Here is a 17,651-nt window from a genome sequence, read left to right as displayed (position 1 = left end):
ATGCTGATTTCATTTTCTAGCAGGATTTGGCACCTGCCCACACTGCTAAAAGCACCAAAAGTTGGTTAAATGACCATGGTGTTGGTGTGCTTGACTGGCCAGCAAACTCACCAGACCTGAACCCCATAGAGAATCTATGGGGTATTGTCAAGAGGAAAATGAGAAACGAGACCAAAAAATGCAGATGAGCTGAAGGCCACTGTCAAAGAAACCTGGGCTTCCATACCACCTCAGCAGTGCCACAAACTGATCACCTCCATGCCACGCCGAATTGAGGCAGTAATTAAAGCAAAAGGAGCCCCTACCAAGTATTCAGTACATGTACAGTAAATGAACATACTTTCCAGAAGGCCAACAATTCACTAAAAATGTTTTTTTTTTATTGGTCTTATGAAGTATTCTAATTTGTTGAGATAGTGAATTGGTGGGTTTTTGTTAAATGTGAGCCAAAATCAATTAAAAGAACCAAAGACTTAAACTACTTCAGTCTGTGTGCATTGAATTTATTTAATACACGAGTTTCACAATTTGAGGTGAATTACTGAAATAAATGAACTTTTCCACGACATTCTAATTTATTGAGATGCACCTGTAATGTCTCGGTTAAGTGCAATAAACATGAAAGAGCTGCCTGCACATACATCATATTGAAATCAGCCGCATATACAAACAGAAATCCGCGTAAACAGCCACTGCCGCACACGTTAATCCCTTAAAGGGGGCTTAAGGACATGTTTTAAAGGTATGATCCCTGCAGAGGAGTCTGTGCGTAATTAACACTGTCTGTGTTTTTGAAAGGTAGGGCAAATTACAAAGAAACAGACGAGAGAAACCGAACAGAAAACGAGAGAAACTGGTGGAGGACTTCTATTCTTATGGATGAGAGGAGTTTTGGAAGACAGACAGGGTCGATTTAATGTTCTCATAATAATTCTAAAATCCATATCAAAGGGCAAGAATAATGAACACAGCAACTACAACTCAACCCTTCATTATGACGAATATTACAGCTAATTCTAACCTCACTTTAAATGGTTTGAAGAGCGTAGGGAAAGGCAAACTTGGAAATGAGCAGAGATTAACTTTAAAGGGGTACACTGAATAATTTTCATTCAGAAATTGCTTTAAATTTCAATTAATTACAAAGAAATAGCAAGTTACATGAAATATTGAAGTGTTTTTTTTTTTTTTTTGTAAAACACTCCAATATTATGTTTTATTTACAACTTTGAAAAAAATCTGTGTAGTTTACACTAAAAGAAAGAAAGAAAGAAAGAAAGAAAGAAAGAAAGAAAGAAAGAAAGAAAGAAAGAAAGAAAGAAAGAAAGAAAGAAAGAAAGAAAGAAAGAAAGAAAGAAAGAAAGAAAGAAAGAAAGAAAGAAAGAAACACTAAAAGAAAGAAAGAAAGAAAGAAAGAAAGAAAGAAAGAAAGAAAGGAATTCTGTCATTATTTACCTTGTTGCGACTTTCCTTCTTCAGTTAAACATAAAAGTCATTTACGTTTTTTGTTTTAGTTTTTCTGTTTGTTTTGTTTTGTTTTGATTAGTTTTGTTTTATTTTTTGGTCCTTACAATGAAAGTCAAAGGCAAGCAAAACTTTGGTTAGCAGCATTCTTCAAAATAAAGTACCTTCTTTTAGAAGATATATAGGTTTAGAATGACATGAAGGTAAAGTAATGGACGAAATAATTTTCTCTTTTTTGGAGTGAACTATGTTTATAAGGCAGGTCAGTTTGTAGTCTAGCATTTATTCATCTGTTTGTTTTATTCAAAAACATGTTGCTATGTCTCAAACAAATGAAAAAGCAAGTTTAGTTGTTTACGTGTAAGATTCTAGCAGACAGTGGCAACGGTACATATGCATCAAGCAGCGTAAGCACGGTAACAGCGGATATAAAGGGTTTCCAATGCAACCAAAGTGGATCTAGAAGTGAAAGCAGGTATGGGCAGACTTGTCTGTTCATCAGAAACTATTAAATTAAATGTAGTCGTTTCTTTAATCATCTCTGTGATTTATGGGGTCTTTTATTCTCTGATTTCAGTGGACTCTCTTTTAATAACAGGGAGACAATGAACACCATCTGAGATGAAATAATTAAAAGTGTTCAAAAGATAAGATTCTTGTCTTTTTCTATAGTTTTACAGGCCGATTGAATAAAGCTTGGAATGACGTTCGGCAACATATGATTATGCGAAAAGCTACATTAATTATAGGATGAACAAAGATACTACTGATAAATATAGAGAAGATTGGTTTCAATCAGTCAGACTAGGATCAAAACAGAATTCAATAGAGTTTGGACTGTGTAAGGTAACAATTAAGAAGATGCCATTTTTGGGAGCAAATCATTGTATTTTAGAAATTCTAAAATGAGCTAAACCAATTCAATATTATCTGATTAAGCCTTGTCAAGATAACTGGATTAGCTGGATTGATTCCTTTGAACAGTGAAACCTTTGTGCACTATTACAAAAATTGACTATATACAATGTTAGATTAAAATTGTCTGTAGACCTTGGACTTAATTTGATAAATCATGCACCAGCAAATGAACTGAATTGACAGGAATCGCTAGGTAGGAGTGAAAGATAGAAGAACTCTCTCTGTCCGGTCTGACTTTGCCTCTGTCCGGCTGGTCTCCATGGAGATCGGCTAAATAAAGTAAGTGGACTTTCTCTCCATGATGAGAAATGGGCCATGAGGTTTATGCATCCTTAGTACCCTCCAGAAGCCCCCCAGAGATGCACACACACTGTGTGTACAGGCACAAGGACATCATAAGATTCTGTACATTTATTAGGACTGAAGCATCTTGTTTCGTTCTAAAAGTAGAAACAAAATGGCTGGTCTGCTGGTTATTGTCAGAAAATAAAGTCTGAAATCAGTTTATTTTGGAGTAATGACCAGCTGACAGTACATTGCAGTGGCAAGTAAACATCTGTGTATGAGACAAGAGTCAGTTTATTCGACATTACACAAAAATGCTATGCCCGACCAATCAGAATCCAATATTTCAGAGAGCCGCATAATGTGCCTTCACCTTTAAAGGATGTGACACCAAGCATGTCCATTATAGCACAGGGCGTCTGAGGCCACTTGTACAGGCACACCTGCAAGCGCCACGTGTTGCTTTCCCCACACACTAACACTCTCTCCTAACCTTTTCATTGGAAAAGGCTTCATTGATTTAAACAGGCCACAACCACTTCGCCTGCCGTGGACAGCATGCGGGAGCCCCAGGGGGTCTTCTGACAGTGGGCATTGGCCCAGCATGTGGTCCCTATCTGGAGACCGGGCAAGAGCCCACCTACCTGGATAACTAATGCTTACCCCTGCGTCGGCAAGTAGATTTCAAGTTAGAAAGTGCTGTGTATGTGTGTGTGTGTTTAAGTATCTGTGAGTGGGAGAGAGGGAGAAAAGAGAGAGAGACAGAGAGAAGTGATTAAATGTGGGAAGGTGTTTGGAATTGAGAATATAATGGAAGTAAACATAACTATTCATGCAGAAGAGCACTAATAAATAGAAATGCAGTTCCAAAAGCAAACAACAGGGGGCAGCACATAGCTGGAAACTTGAATAGAACAGAGAGTAAAGCCCGCCTTTTCTGCTTTCACCTTAGGGAAGAGCAGATGTAATGTTTTGCTTGCATTGATTACACGTCCGAAGACTCCTTTAAAACAAGGAAACCACCCTTTAGATACGGAGAGTGAAATGTAAAAAAAGAACGACATTCAGATTAACTTAAACCGTCCTGCTGTGAGTGCTAATACTAGCTCCCATTACCTGGCTTGAACAGTTTGAAGCTGATCTGACTTGAGATATTAATATCGGCTTGCTGTACTCTGCTCATAAATGGGAAGGCTGATTGGTTTAAAATGAGCTGCAGCACAGAGCCTAAATTGACATTGAAATCTATTGACTTGCCGGAGACAGAGACAGGGCCGGAATACCAACGGAGAAAGGCATTAAACAGACTCATTCTTCATGAAATTAGGAATTCCTCACGAGGACAGAAAAATCTATCTATCTATCTATCTATCTATCTATCTATCTATCTGTCTGTCTGTCTGTCTGTCTGTCCACAGTATATCTGGCTCTTCTCATTCTCATTCTTTTTCTCGATCGTTCCCCTCATACTGTCTGCTGTGATTTGTAGAGACAGCTCTTTACCATACCAGTAAAGCAGGCAGGCCCAGTCCCGGCCAAATGGTCTACAAGAGAGTGCTAATACTAGCTCCCATTACCTGGCTTGAACAGTTTGAAGCTGATCTGACTTGAGATATTAATATCGGCTTGCTGTACTCTGCTCATAAATGGGAAGGCTGATTGGTTTAAAATGAGCTGCAGCACAGAGCCTAAATTGACATTGAAATCTATTGACTTGCCGGAGACAGAGACAGGGCCGGAATACCAACGGAGAAAGGCATTAAACAGACTCATTCTTCATGAAATTAGGAATTCCTCACGAGGACAGAAAAATCTATCTATCTATCTATCTATCTATCTATCTATCTATCTGTCTGTCTGTCTGTCTGTCTGTCCACAGTATATCTGGCTCTTCTCATTCTCATTCTTTTTCTCGATCGTTCCCCTCATACTGTCTGCTGTGATTTGTAGAGACAGCTCTTTACCATACCAGTAAAGCAGGCAGGCCCAGTCCCGGCCAAATGGTCTACAAGAGCCAGTGGCCCACCCTAAGGCAAACATATCCCCCCTACCTCTGTCTTACACAATCTTCATCACCACACCTACGTATGCAGGCATTCAGATTCCAAAAGAGGGCAGGGCTCAACCCAACCGTGATAAATACTCTACAATAGGATAGAAGCCCAACTGTGCGTGGCATATACTATGGAACAAATATGTGCAGATAAACGCGGAAAAGAAATATTTCTCTCATCGGTTCTGTTTACAGTAGTGTGTTGGGAGCCACAGAGCCAGTGTCATCACACAAAAGGCCACACTGTCAGCATCTTTCAGCTCTCGCCACAGGGTCACAGAGTGTGTGTATGATTGTGTGTGCCTGCGTGAGCAAAGGATAGAGAGTATTCAAGAAATAAAGAAAGAAGGAAAGAAAGAAAGATTAAGAGATGAGACAGAGAGATAGAGAAAGAGGTCCATTCTTGAGCTGCTTTAGCAGAGTGCTTCAGACATTGAGTAAGTGCTGAAAGCTGCCCAGAAGCTTTAGCTGGACATTAGTGCCCAGCTCAGCAGAACTTCCTGTGGATCCATCTGCTAAAGTAAGCCATCAGACAGCTGAACCTCACTCCAAACAGACAAGACTGACCCCGCTAATCTAGTCTGCCTTACAAACACCAAAGGAAAGGCATTTTTTTCCTGAGGTCTGTATTGGGAAAATAGTACTGTATTCAGCGAATAACTTTTGCGTTTCACTTATGTAAGCGCCGATTTAATCTGGCCGTTGTATAAGAGTTAATACAATCAATGAAAATACTTACAAATCATTACAGTCATTACCAAAGAGCTTTTAGAATTCATCAGAGATACCAAAGAAGAGATGAATTATCATGATGATAATTAAACATATTTGATTAAATCGTACAGTTGAATACAATATGACAAGGCAACACTAAATGCAATGCATTGTGTACTTACAATATTGTATTATTACAGAAAAGTCATAATATTATTTCAGCGACTCGACAACCACTTGCTGTGCTTTATTTTTTATTGTAAAATAAAAATCTGAACAGTTGGAACTGAGCTAGAAAAAAAATAAATGCTGACTAAAATCATATCTTGTTTTAAGCCAGAGACACACTGCACGATTTTCGGCTGTCCCAGACGAAAGATTGGCTGGGACAGTCGAACTATGCCATACTATGTCAAACTATGTCATACAGTGAGAGAGGTTCAAAGATGGCTATTGTCACAGTCTTGCGACCAAAGATAGCCTACGATAGTTTTCTGACAGTGTCAAAAATTCAGCAAGATCATTGCATAGTGTGTTTGCTGCTACAACCCACGTTTACTGACCAGCCAATAAAAATGCGACATGAAATCAACATGACATGGCACTAAAACAAAACGGCTTTCCTTAAGCTCTTATCCCTTCCTCTTTCGCTGCTTACACTTTTTTCAGCACACATGAAAACTCCAGCTGCCAAAGTTTATCATGCTCTTTTTGTTTACCACTAGCATATGGCAGGCAGATGACGTTTTATTCTTCTATAGTAACATGCGACGTAGCATAAGTTAATAGGTCATCATCGCACAGTCTACATGCATATCATACCCAAGATTATTAGATCCATGTCGCACAGTGTGATCTGCACCGATCTTATAGGATTGCTAAAATCATGCAGTGTGTAGAAGGCTTTACTTAGAGTAAAATTGGAATTACTGAATATGACACGACTGCGACTAAACTAAAATGAACACAACTAATACAGTAAGTGGTAGTATTTCAAACTTAATTTTTCTGTCTGCTCAGCCTAAATTTTAAAGAGTAGCTTGACATTGTGCTTTACGCTCCAACATAAAATTATTATCCAGTAACAGCGGCTTAACAGACATTCATATGTTAAAAATCTATATTTCTCCAACCTGTTAACAGTGTGCTGTAGTGATTGAGGCAGTGGCCTCTTGCTCTGACATTGAGCTTGAGGGAACAAGGTCGGCCTTCCAGCTGTCATCGCAGCCCTGGTGTTGTATAATTCTCGTCGGCAGCTCTATTTCGTTTTTTCCCTCCCAAACATTGTTGATTCATTTGGGAGACGAGCGAGGAGAGGGAGGAAGCAGAGGAAGAGCGAACAGCTCGGACGGTCTAGAGAGAACCAGATTAAAGCCGACACAAAGAGCGTTTTGATTAGTCGTCATGGCCGGCGCTGCGTGATGACTTTTTATGCTATCTAATGCAGCCACGTGTGACTGAAGGGTAATTTGACGCAAAACCCCAGCCAGGGAGCGGAGAGGTCGTAATGGCATTGACTCATTGTCACATCGCTAATAATTGCAGCTTGCTGGAGATCGTTAACATACTTTTCACTTGTCCTGCAATAAAAGAGCCATATTGCTGTACGGGTTGTGTGGAGGTAAAGACGACGGAGGAGGATCTTCCCTCGCTTTTCTACAGGTGTGCTCTGGTTAATCTGTCTGTCATCTGTTTGGCAGTTGTTTGTTGTGTCAGCTGGTGTGAGGGAACAGGTGGGGCACGGTCTTGAGTGAAGATAATTAAACACCTTTGAGAAGGAGAGCCCTTCATTGCTCTTCTCTTTCTCTCTCTCTCTCTCCATATTCCTCTCTGACGGTGCAGTATGGTAATGCAGGCCCTTGACTTTGGGAACTCAACCCCGGGTTCAGGACGTGTCACTCATCAGGGGTCAGTAGGGGGCGCACTATCGAGCTAAATTACCATTGGCTGTCAATCAAATGGGCCTAGTATAGCTATTAGTCATTATCTCTACTTTGAAGGACACAGATACCCTTCAAAATCAAAAGCCTTGTAACACAATGCGCCAGTGCATTAACAGAGGATTATCTAAGTACATACAGTAAATGCTTGTATAAGGGTTTCAAAAAGATTTTAGCAGGGTTGTCGATTGATTAAAAGTTTAATCAAATTAATTACAAGATATGATTTTTAATCAATCAAATTAATCACAATTAATGTATTGCATATATCAATATTTGTGGAGGAGCGTTGCTTGGAGTAGCATATAGGTCAGGGGTTTGATTAAATGAGTTAAATTTTTGCAGAAATTTTGCATATTAAAAAAATATATAAATGTGTTTAGTGTCACATAGACCATGATAATAGTGATTTGGTGCCCAAAAATAAATAAAAATAATAATAATACTTTCTTAATATTATTAATGTTGAAAATAGTTGTATAAGCTTATTTTTTTTGTGCAATCCGTGATTTTTTTTTTTTTTCACCAGGACGCTTTGATGAACTGATAGTTCAAAAGAACAGAATTTGTTTGAAATATAATGAATTAATGAATTAATTCATTCATTAATTCAATGTACAAATCTTTACTGTCACTTTTTAATGTCTTGCTAAATACAGAATTGTTTTTTTTTTGTTCCAAAACATTATATATACAGTAACATATAATTGTATTGTATTTAAATGTTTGGTTTATGATTAATTTTGCAATTATAATCATCATTATAATAATAACAGTCCTACAACACAGTGAATTTGGTTGGATATTACAACAGACTGAAATAAATACTAAGGCGCATGCAAAGAAACAATAAATCTTTACATAAATGATTACTTTTTGCAAGCCAAATCCGCACGCAAACGCATGCAAATGCACAGATAGACGTAAACATCATCTCCTTGAGCTTAGTGATGTTTAGAGACGTGTCATAAATCCCGACTCACACAGAGCGTCTGCCTCACACAGTGGCCGTAATTACCAGAGAATCCTCCAGAAGTATTCTCATATCACGGCAGGACTGGCCATCGAGAAGGATTATTTACTCGCTCTCCGACTACAACACCGATGGCTAGCCAACAGAATGAACTGTCAGCTTGTGTAATCACCCCAATAAAAAAGCACAGACCTCGTATTCCGTCTCAGTTCTGCAGAAGCTATTTTAAACCCTCATATTAAAGCCTCTCTTTCTGTTTTTCTCTCTATCTTACCCCTCTCAGCTCGTTTCTAATGTGATCAATTAATTACTGCATTTCATTAGCACAAGATCATTCATTCTAATGTGATGTGGAATATATTACATTAGGATAACAAGAGTCTCAATGCACAGCAATAATCCTATAGACAGCAGAAATACTGTCTGCTACACTCCAACCAGTTCAGTATTTGACATGTTGATCCATAGAGTTCTTAAAACAGATCTTAAAACAGACCATAGCTATCTGGGGTGGGACTATGTGCAAAACTGTGACATGTACAGTAATTTACTAGATTTACAATCTACAGTGCATATCTATCAGGGTCAGAAATTAAAGAAGGATCCATGCAAAATTTGAAAGAAATACCATTGTAATTTTTTTGTAAAACATTTAAGGCTTGCTTTGAGCAAATTTATTCTTAGAAAAATGCTCAGTGCAAAAAAAAAAAAATAAAAATAAATAAATAAATGTAAGACGGTGGGTATAATTAATTGAATACAGAAAAGTATTGATAAAAATGGTCTACAATATATATATATAAAAATACTATTTAACTCTAAATTGGTTTGTGCTATGCACATTCATGCATTTACTACTTGGGTCCCACTTTATATAAAGAGGCCTTAACTACTATGTACTTACATTTCAATTAATCATCTGATACAACAAACGTATTGTGCACATACATGTTTAAAAAAATACCTGCATGCAATTACATCTGTAATTAATTTATGTAATTATATTTGTAACATATATGGCACAAGTGTTTTGCAATACAATATGAACAAAATAAGTACATTGTACTTAATTTTGATGCAAGTATATAGTATTTAAAGCCACTTAATATAAAGTGGGACCAATACTTGTGTATATTTTGTTGCTAATTCAGTAAGGATGCTTCCTTATAAGGTAGATACCTATGTAGGCAGTTAGACAGCAAGGCAGCTTGTGTTATATGGTTAAAATCAAATATTCCCTCATGAGGGTAAAAAAAGGCGCTTAAAATCAACATCAGATGGCCAATAATATATAAAATAAATCAATTTCTGTATCCATGAGCCTCTGAGTTCTGTGATATCAAGTGATTTGAGGAGAATCAAGTGTTCAGATCAACACTAACACAATTACTGAGCCCATCATCTCTCCTCACTGTGTATATTTATATGCTTTTTCCTTCACTCTTCTCTTTGTGTGAGTGATCATGTGTGTGAAAACTCCTCATGCTGCATAAGTTACGGGACTGATGTGAGGAAAACTGGTCAGCCATAATCCACTTACTGATGTAAACACACAGATCTCCATTTACAGGAACGGCCTCTGATCCAATAACACACCTTCACCCCTGGAGGGAATGAATGTGTGTGCCTGTCGAAATGCAGAAAAAGTCGAGACTGGAATGGTTTGGACTGAAGTATTATTGGCAATCTCTAAAACTAATATCAAAATATAAAGTTTGAATTCAGATCTGGAATTATGTAATCCATGCATGACGGTTAAATGAGCTTCCACAGATATTTAATCACTAGTGTGTGTGTGTGTGTGTGTGAAAGGAATCTAGGCTACAGCCTATCCAATATTAGTTAACTAGCCTGTCTTTATTTCTTTGTTTTCTCCATTTCTTGTTATGTAGCTGAAAATGAATTATTTCTGACTGTCTGGGACCTTGAGGACAGACAGAAAGAGAAGGATAGATGGAGGGAGAGAGAATGAGAAAGGATGGGAAACAAGGATGGGTAAAATAGTTTCCAACCTGATGCCAAGGACGGTAACAGCAACAAACGGCACCGTATATTTCCCCTGATACATTCCCGAGCCACTCTTATCATTGTGTTTACTGTGCCTATGAGCTCAACAAAACATGGCTGCTGTGTTTAGACAGACATGCGCCCACATCAGCACAGTTAAGACTGTGGAATTTAAGTCTTTTGTTTTGCTAATTGCATTCAGTTTGTCCAGGAATCCTTCACTTTGTGTATTCCTAATGTAATCCGACACAGACAAAAGGCGGATGAACAGGGGTGGATGTTCTGGAACGGACAGGGGTTAAGCGCCTTGTTGCAGGCAAAAGGCAATGGTCAAAAGGACATGATCAGACCAGGAACTGAACTGCTAAAGGCTGCTCACATCTGTGAAATGCAGTTGGACTGACAAGACCAGTGACAATATGTTTAGTTGTGGGCTGTATTTATTCGACCAATGCCAGTATGAAGCGTCATATACTAATTAATAGAAATGAATACTTTTGTTCAGTAAGAATGTATTAAATGGATCAAATGTGACTGTGGACACTTTTACGGTGATACACAAAATTATATTTTACATTTTTAATTAATGCTGTTCTTGTAATTTTTTTATTAATCAAAGTATCAAAAAAAAATCACAACTGTTTTCAACATGGAACATTAATAAATACATTATCGCAGATATGATTCTGAAACATCATGTGACACTCAAGACTAATGGGTGCTTAAAATTTCTGCTTTGACTTGATTGCATTTTAAAATACATTAAAATTAATGTAAATATTAAATAAACATAATAAAGTAAAATAATAATACATATTACATTTTTAAATCTAGTAAATACATTTTAAAAATAAAATAACTATTGAAATCAAATTTATTTTAAAATATTGCATTATTTCATAATATTACTATTTTTACTGTATTTTTTATCAAATTAAAGCCTTGGAGATCATACGATAATTATTTCTATATAGATATATAAATAATAATTGTACAGGCCCTAAATTTCTGTATTGTATGATATGTATCATAAAAAAAAAGCAAAAAAAAAAAAAAACACTGCATTTACACACATTTTTAAAGGAATAGCTCAAAAGATGACAGTTACTGATCATCATTCCATACATGTAAGACTTTCTTCCTTCTGTGGAAAATAACATTTAGTTTTAAATATTTTATTTTTGTGAATAAATCATTCAAACCAGTTTTGAGAACCAGATCAACTTATCAACTGAAAAAAGTCTGACTTGCGCCATAAACTTTCATGTCAAGTATTTCAGTGACTTACATTTAAGTCTATTTGCCACATAAAGCTTTTGTATGGCTTCAGAAAACTTGGAACATAGCACACAAGCTCTACAGAGCATTTTTATTATTTATCATATGAGTTTTGGAGCAACGGCTGCAACCCGAAGGTCAGTAAATGATAATAGATTTCCATTTTTGTTTGAACTATCCCTTTAACTCGACTGTGTAAAGATGAGAAAGAGAGAGAGCAAGCTGTCATTCATAAATATGGCTCTGAAACCAGAGACAGTGTGTCTCTCTCTCTCTCACACACACACATATGCCAGTGTCCTTCGTTGATAACGACGAGTAACCACATACAACCACACAGGACACAAAGAACCACATCCTCTCTCGTTTCTAAATCAGACACAGCATCTATTCTCATCTCTCTCGCTCTCTCTCTCTCAGCGTCCACCCTTTCCCTCTCTAATGAACGTTGCAAAGTGACCTGCTGGGGCCCCGGCACAGACAGCATGGGAGTTTTGAACTTGCTTATGATACTATTATTAACATGCGTGGTGGCGGGCCCTTGTGATGCCTCGCCGTGATAAATGAGCATTCGTTAATTGGATGTCGAAAAAACTCCCGTTTCCGAAGCTTTTGACACATCCATATCCCCAAACTACCGACTCCTGACGATTTGCAATTAAATAATGGCAGGCAGGAGGAATAGTGGTTCTACAGGACTGCTGGGCAGACTGATTACTGGAGGAACGATATTAAAGAATGCGGCATAAACAGATGATTACAAAAGGGACGGCACCACCTGAGCTACCGGGGGAGAGAGGAGAAAGGGTGCAATAATTATCCATCTAAGAACCGAGATGAGACAGAAACTCTGTAAATGTGTCAGGGGCTTTTGTTTTGATGTCAATTTGCGTGATGATTAATGCAACTTTTTTTGTAGATACAGTGGAGTCCAAAAGTCTAAGGCCACCAGTGAAATTGGTTTAATTTAATACTCATTTGTTTGTATTACAATTTATATTATCAGGAGAACAGTTGAGTGAAAAGTTGAATTGAATAATTGAATAATGGCTTAATATTTGGTGTGTCCTTCTAGATCATTGTTACTCAACTTTTTGACTACTGTCCATATTCAAAGGTAATATTTACAGAAATTAGGAGTGTGAACAGATTAAAATAAGTAACTCAAATAATTATAATTACAAATCATTACAGGTAAGAGGTTTGGGGAGAATGAAAAACAAAGTATTTATTTAAACATTGTTTTGACTCATGATCTTGAGAACCACTGCATTAGCTGGCATGAACTCCACAAGTTTGTGCAAAACCTAATGATCCAACAAGATTTGCGTTCACATGGTCAATGTCTCAAATTGTCTTTAATGACATGTAATAGAATAATATTTAACAATATCAAATGTATTTATTATTTATGTCCTAATCTTACTTTCTTTTTCTTCTTCTTTTTTAAATCCAAATCCATTCTGTTTATGTCTAGGTTTGAACAAAATTTGAATTCCAATTTCTGAATGCAGACTCAGACTTTTGGATGGAGGCCGGAGGTAAAATTTGCATTTGGCAGGAGCTCTGAAATATAGCGTTCTCTCCATTGGCAGCCATCTTGCAGAGTCTCTTGGAGAGTCTCTTTGCTCCTGACAGTTCACCATCATAGCCAGTAATAAATGCGGAGGTGCTCAGGGCTCGTGGCTGTGGGTTTAGGCAAGATGTTCCTTAGTAATTCCACCCCGCAAACAGACAGAGACCAAAGACTAACCGGAGTCGAGAGGAGATTTGCGAGCTCATAAACAGTAAACCTCTTTCTCTCCTAATCACCTTGTACAGATAAAGTGTCTTTCCTCTGGGCCCCGCTGCAAACTCAGAAAGAGACTTTTGCACACTGTCACATGCATCAGTGTAAATCCCACATAAAGAACGGCTGTTATTACAGTTTCTCAAACACACCCAGAGTCAGTCAGCTTTAAAACACTTTCTTTTTGTACAGCGTAATATTCCCAATGCTACAATGCCTCCATCGGCACTTTCTTTGCCAGACAGAGGGGTGAGATTAATTCATATGTGCAGATTATATACGAGGCCAAAAATTACATAGAGACAAGACGGAAGATTTAACAGCTAGTGTTGGATAAGCAAAAGTAATCCAAGCTTAACGCATGCACATAAAACAAAATGAAATTAACAAGAAAGAGTGAGGGAACGGGTTGGGAGACGAAAGAAGACGAACAAGCACAAATATAGACCATCAGGAAATTGTCATTTCCAAGCCTAAAACCATCTGGTCTTGGCTGATAATCTGTTGACCAATTTGATTAATATTAAAAATGGGCGGGTATTAAAATTGTACCGTTTTTCATTCTTATTTATTATAAAGAAAGGCAGATTTAGAGGTGATTTGGAAGGTGAGGTGGGGCAACGCAATGTTTGTAGGAATTAAACAGACGGATGCTTTGCTGGCATGTCTTACCTTGCAAAACACGGGGGTTATAGATTCCCCCATCACTCATTTCACTCTTTCTTTCTTCAACTCCTCTAAAAAGTGGCCCATTTCTCCTCAGCTTCACTCCCAGGACAAAACTCTCTGCGCCATCAATTATTTCATTCACTCTCTCAATTATATCATATAGTTCACCAGGCTGCACTAGCATGACATCGTCTGAACTCAACTGAAGTTCACCTGCGGTGTGAGGCCTGTCTTTCAGACAGACGAGTGAAAGTGGTGTCCATGTTGTTTTAGCATTGATCAATGTCTCCAGTGGAAGGCTTTTAGCCTGTTCCTGCTAGTCTGATGACTGCTCATAATTAGAGGAAAATATTTACCCAAGTCTAGTCTTTGTTGAAAAAAGGCAATTTGCCAAGTAATGGTGATGGCCGTGAACATTTGAAAACCATTAGGACAGTCAAATACTCGTCAAGTCAAGGCTGGGTTTAGTCATGTAATGTACTTTTCTTGTGACATGACTGAAACCTTTAAAAACACCTCTTTATCGATCTCAGATAAATGGCAACAGCTCCGCCGTCCTTAAATTTGATTTGTGTCTCTCATTTCTCTATTCTCTTCAGCTTTGTCAATTTCAGCACAGTCTGAGCAAATACACATGCCAAATCAATCAGTCAATCAGTAAGTGTTTAATATTATTCTTTCTGATGGATAGTAAATTTACAGATTTGAATGAATCATACTTAACTAAAGTTGTATGGTTTATATATAGTCAACGGAACATGAGGTACAAATAGCATTACTGCATATCTTAGGATGTCTGTTATTAACTGATATTAGCATGTGTATAAAAAGGCCCATATAAATATTAAAATAATAGTTTTCATAAACTAGCCAGGGCAAAGTTTAATATTCAGAATATATGGATGTAGTAAAACTACTTCCAACTTTTTGTAATTGTATTTGTTATAATGTATGTATTGTAATTGTTCTGCTTTGTAACATCTTCACTTTTTAAAATGTAATATATATATATTTTTTTTAAATAGTCCCTAACATTTGTTACAGAGAAAAATAACACCATTGGAGTCACACATTACCTTACTTGCAAAGCAGACTAACCTAATAATATATATACAGGCAGCACTGTCAGCCATATTGTTCAGTAACAGCAGAGCTAGCGGTTTCCTCCGAAGGGAACCTGCACTATCGAATAAATCACCTCTGTGTGTTCAAGACAAATGAGGCTGCTAGCATTGCACCTGTTAGCAAAATATCCTCACTCGTATGCAAGGCCTCTAAAGAACAGAGCTTCCTTCATGATAGTGGCCGTGGCATATTAAGCCACCTCCATGATAACAAACATGCTAAAAATGGAGAGAAAGAGCACAAAGCTTAAACAAAACAATAGAGGGAGCCTGACTTTAGTGCTTATTTCTGTTTATCATCCTTCTTTTCTCTCTGACCATCAAACAACCCTGAAGATTAGGCCTAGGCTGTAAGCAGCAAATGGGGGGGGGGGGTTTGTGGGGAGGGGGAGTCGTTTTCATTCTAGTTTTTCCACGGATAAATCGGACCCAAATATTTCTTGCCATGGCCTACTTGCTGAGCCCTGGCCTTATGCAGAATTCAATTCCAATTTGTCGCATGGTTTCTGCTTGTGTCTGTGTGTATGCATCCTCAGGGGTGGGTGTATTGTTTGTGGGTATTGTGAGTGGATTTGAGGAGCCCATCTTACGGATTAAAACCTCTCTCCGGTTTTGTCAGATCATCCAAGCACTGTGGCACTAAATCAGTGTGGGTGGTTTTTATCATTATGTCAATCCATCCACCACCAGCCCCCTTCACTACAGCAAATGTTGCATCTAAGAGAAGCCTATGCATAGAAAGAAAGAAAGAAAGAAAGAAAGAAATTATATAACCAGTAAAACTATTACGAATTATGTGATGGTTTTTATTTTATTTTTTTTTCAACAGAGGATTGAAATAAATTTATTATTGTATGAACTAAAATACTTGAAATCTATACACAAAAAGAGCTGAATGCAAAATGTATATGACAATGATAAACATAAACCTAGAATCTAGAAACCTGAAATAACAGAATTGTTCAATTTGAGTATTCATATGTATGTGTGTGTGTGTGTGTCATGTTAATAAGACTAATCACTTTATAGGCTACTTAATTTACTCTATTTTCTAACTCAATCGCTCTCAATTGTAACCCATTGTAGAATCGCTGCTGTCTCTTTATGAACGAATGGAATATTCATGCCAGACAATGTGGAGTGATAAATAGCAGTGGACACTTGGACCTGCAATTTTACTATAGTGCTATAGGCTACATGCTGTGTATAGTGAGAGAGGCGGGTAAAGGTAACCTAACGTAACTGTTCGCTTTTTTTCCTTTTAGCTTCTCCCAACCGCCTTCTTCACGTCTTTTGCTTGCCATCACAAGCCCACTCTCCTTCGTGTCAGTTTCGGTTTCTTAAAAGCAAAAATAGATTGCATTAGCACCCCCTTTTGTCGGCCGTCAACGTCACTTAATCTGACACTTTGTCTTTGATGATGAACCAGCCAGGCCGACGGCCGTCCACTTCTCCAGAATGTCCAGATGGCCAGAAAAACAACGGGATACAAGAAGCAGCAAAGGAAGAGAAGGAAAGCAATCTGATAGAAGTCCTTCGAGAATGGAAGGCTAGATTGATGGGGAGAATATAAAGAAGTCCATGGCTAAACTCAGAGAGCCATGGTCGCTGGTAAACTCCCTCCACGGCCCTGCCTCGTATCGCCCATGGCTAGTCATTATTTCCTTAGAGTAACCACACAAAAGCCCTGAATGGCACACACACACCTTTTGTTCGCATTCTAGTCCCCTCAAACCAGGTGTGTCTCTCTTGTTTTTTTTTGTTCGAGTAGCTAATCCTTTTTTCCGGCAACGGTTATAAATCCATTTCTTCTGTCTTTTCTGTCAGAGTCATGTGATCTTGAGGTAATTGTCTGCGTCTTGGAGTATTTTATGCCGGCTTCTCTTTACATAATGAAAAACAATCGCTGCTCCCTTTAGGGCTCACTCATCCCTCTTTTAAAGTCTGCGCTCTTTGTACCTCTGAACATTTTTGTTCTTTTGTTTGCTGAATCGGCCCCTTTGTGTGTTGTGGTATGTGAGAGGTTAAACGTGCATGAGTAGAAAAAGTTTTGGTAACACTTTCTATGAAGCCCGTATTTATAATACATTATAAGGGTATTCTTAAGGCATTATAATGAATGCATAATGCATTATAAAAAACCTTATAATATGTTGTATCATCTCATGAATATTCATAAGATCAGTTTTAAAAATTATAATATTTACTTATTTGTGGTTACAGCTTTTAAGAGTATGATGATTTATAACACAATGAACACGTTGCATCCACTTGCTGTTGATAAGTGACTCTGCAACTACATATCAACTAGCGGTCATTAGAGTATTAGTACGTCTGCTACTGTAAATATTTGCTAACACTTTCTTTTGATGGTCACCCAACAGATGTCACAGAACCGGGTGTGTGGAGGCAGGCAGGACGACGAGGACGACAAGGA

General features: G+C 37.8%; 1 protein-coding gene across 5 annotated transcripts in view; it reads right to left on the bottom strand.

Annotated features, from left to right (window-relative positions):
• The window catches only part of LOC107684944 (protocadherin-7-like), a 142,084-nt gene that overhangs the window by 40,356 nt on the left and 84,077 nt on the right, over positions 1-17,651 (bottom strand). The gene's annotated exons all lie outside the window — the stretch shown is intronic.

This window comes from Sinocyclocheilus anshuiensis, unplaced genomic scaffold (genome assembly GCF_001515605.1).
Source record: "Sinocyclocheilus anshuiensis isolate Anshui unplaced genomic scaffold, SAMN03320099.WGS_v1.1 scaffold49, whole genome shotgun sequence".
Taxonomy (NCBI): Eukaryota; Metazoa; Chordata; class Actinopteri; order Cypriniformes; family Cyprinidae; genus Sinocyclocheilus; species Sinocyclocheilus anshuiensis.
Note: the sequence above shows the minus strand (reverse complement) of the source record. Positions and strands in the feature narration are given on the sequence as shown.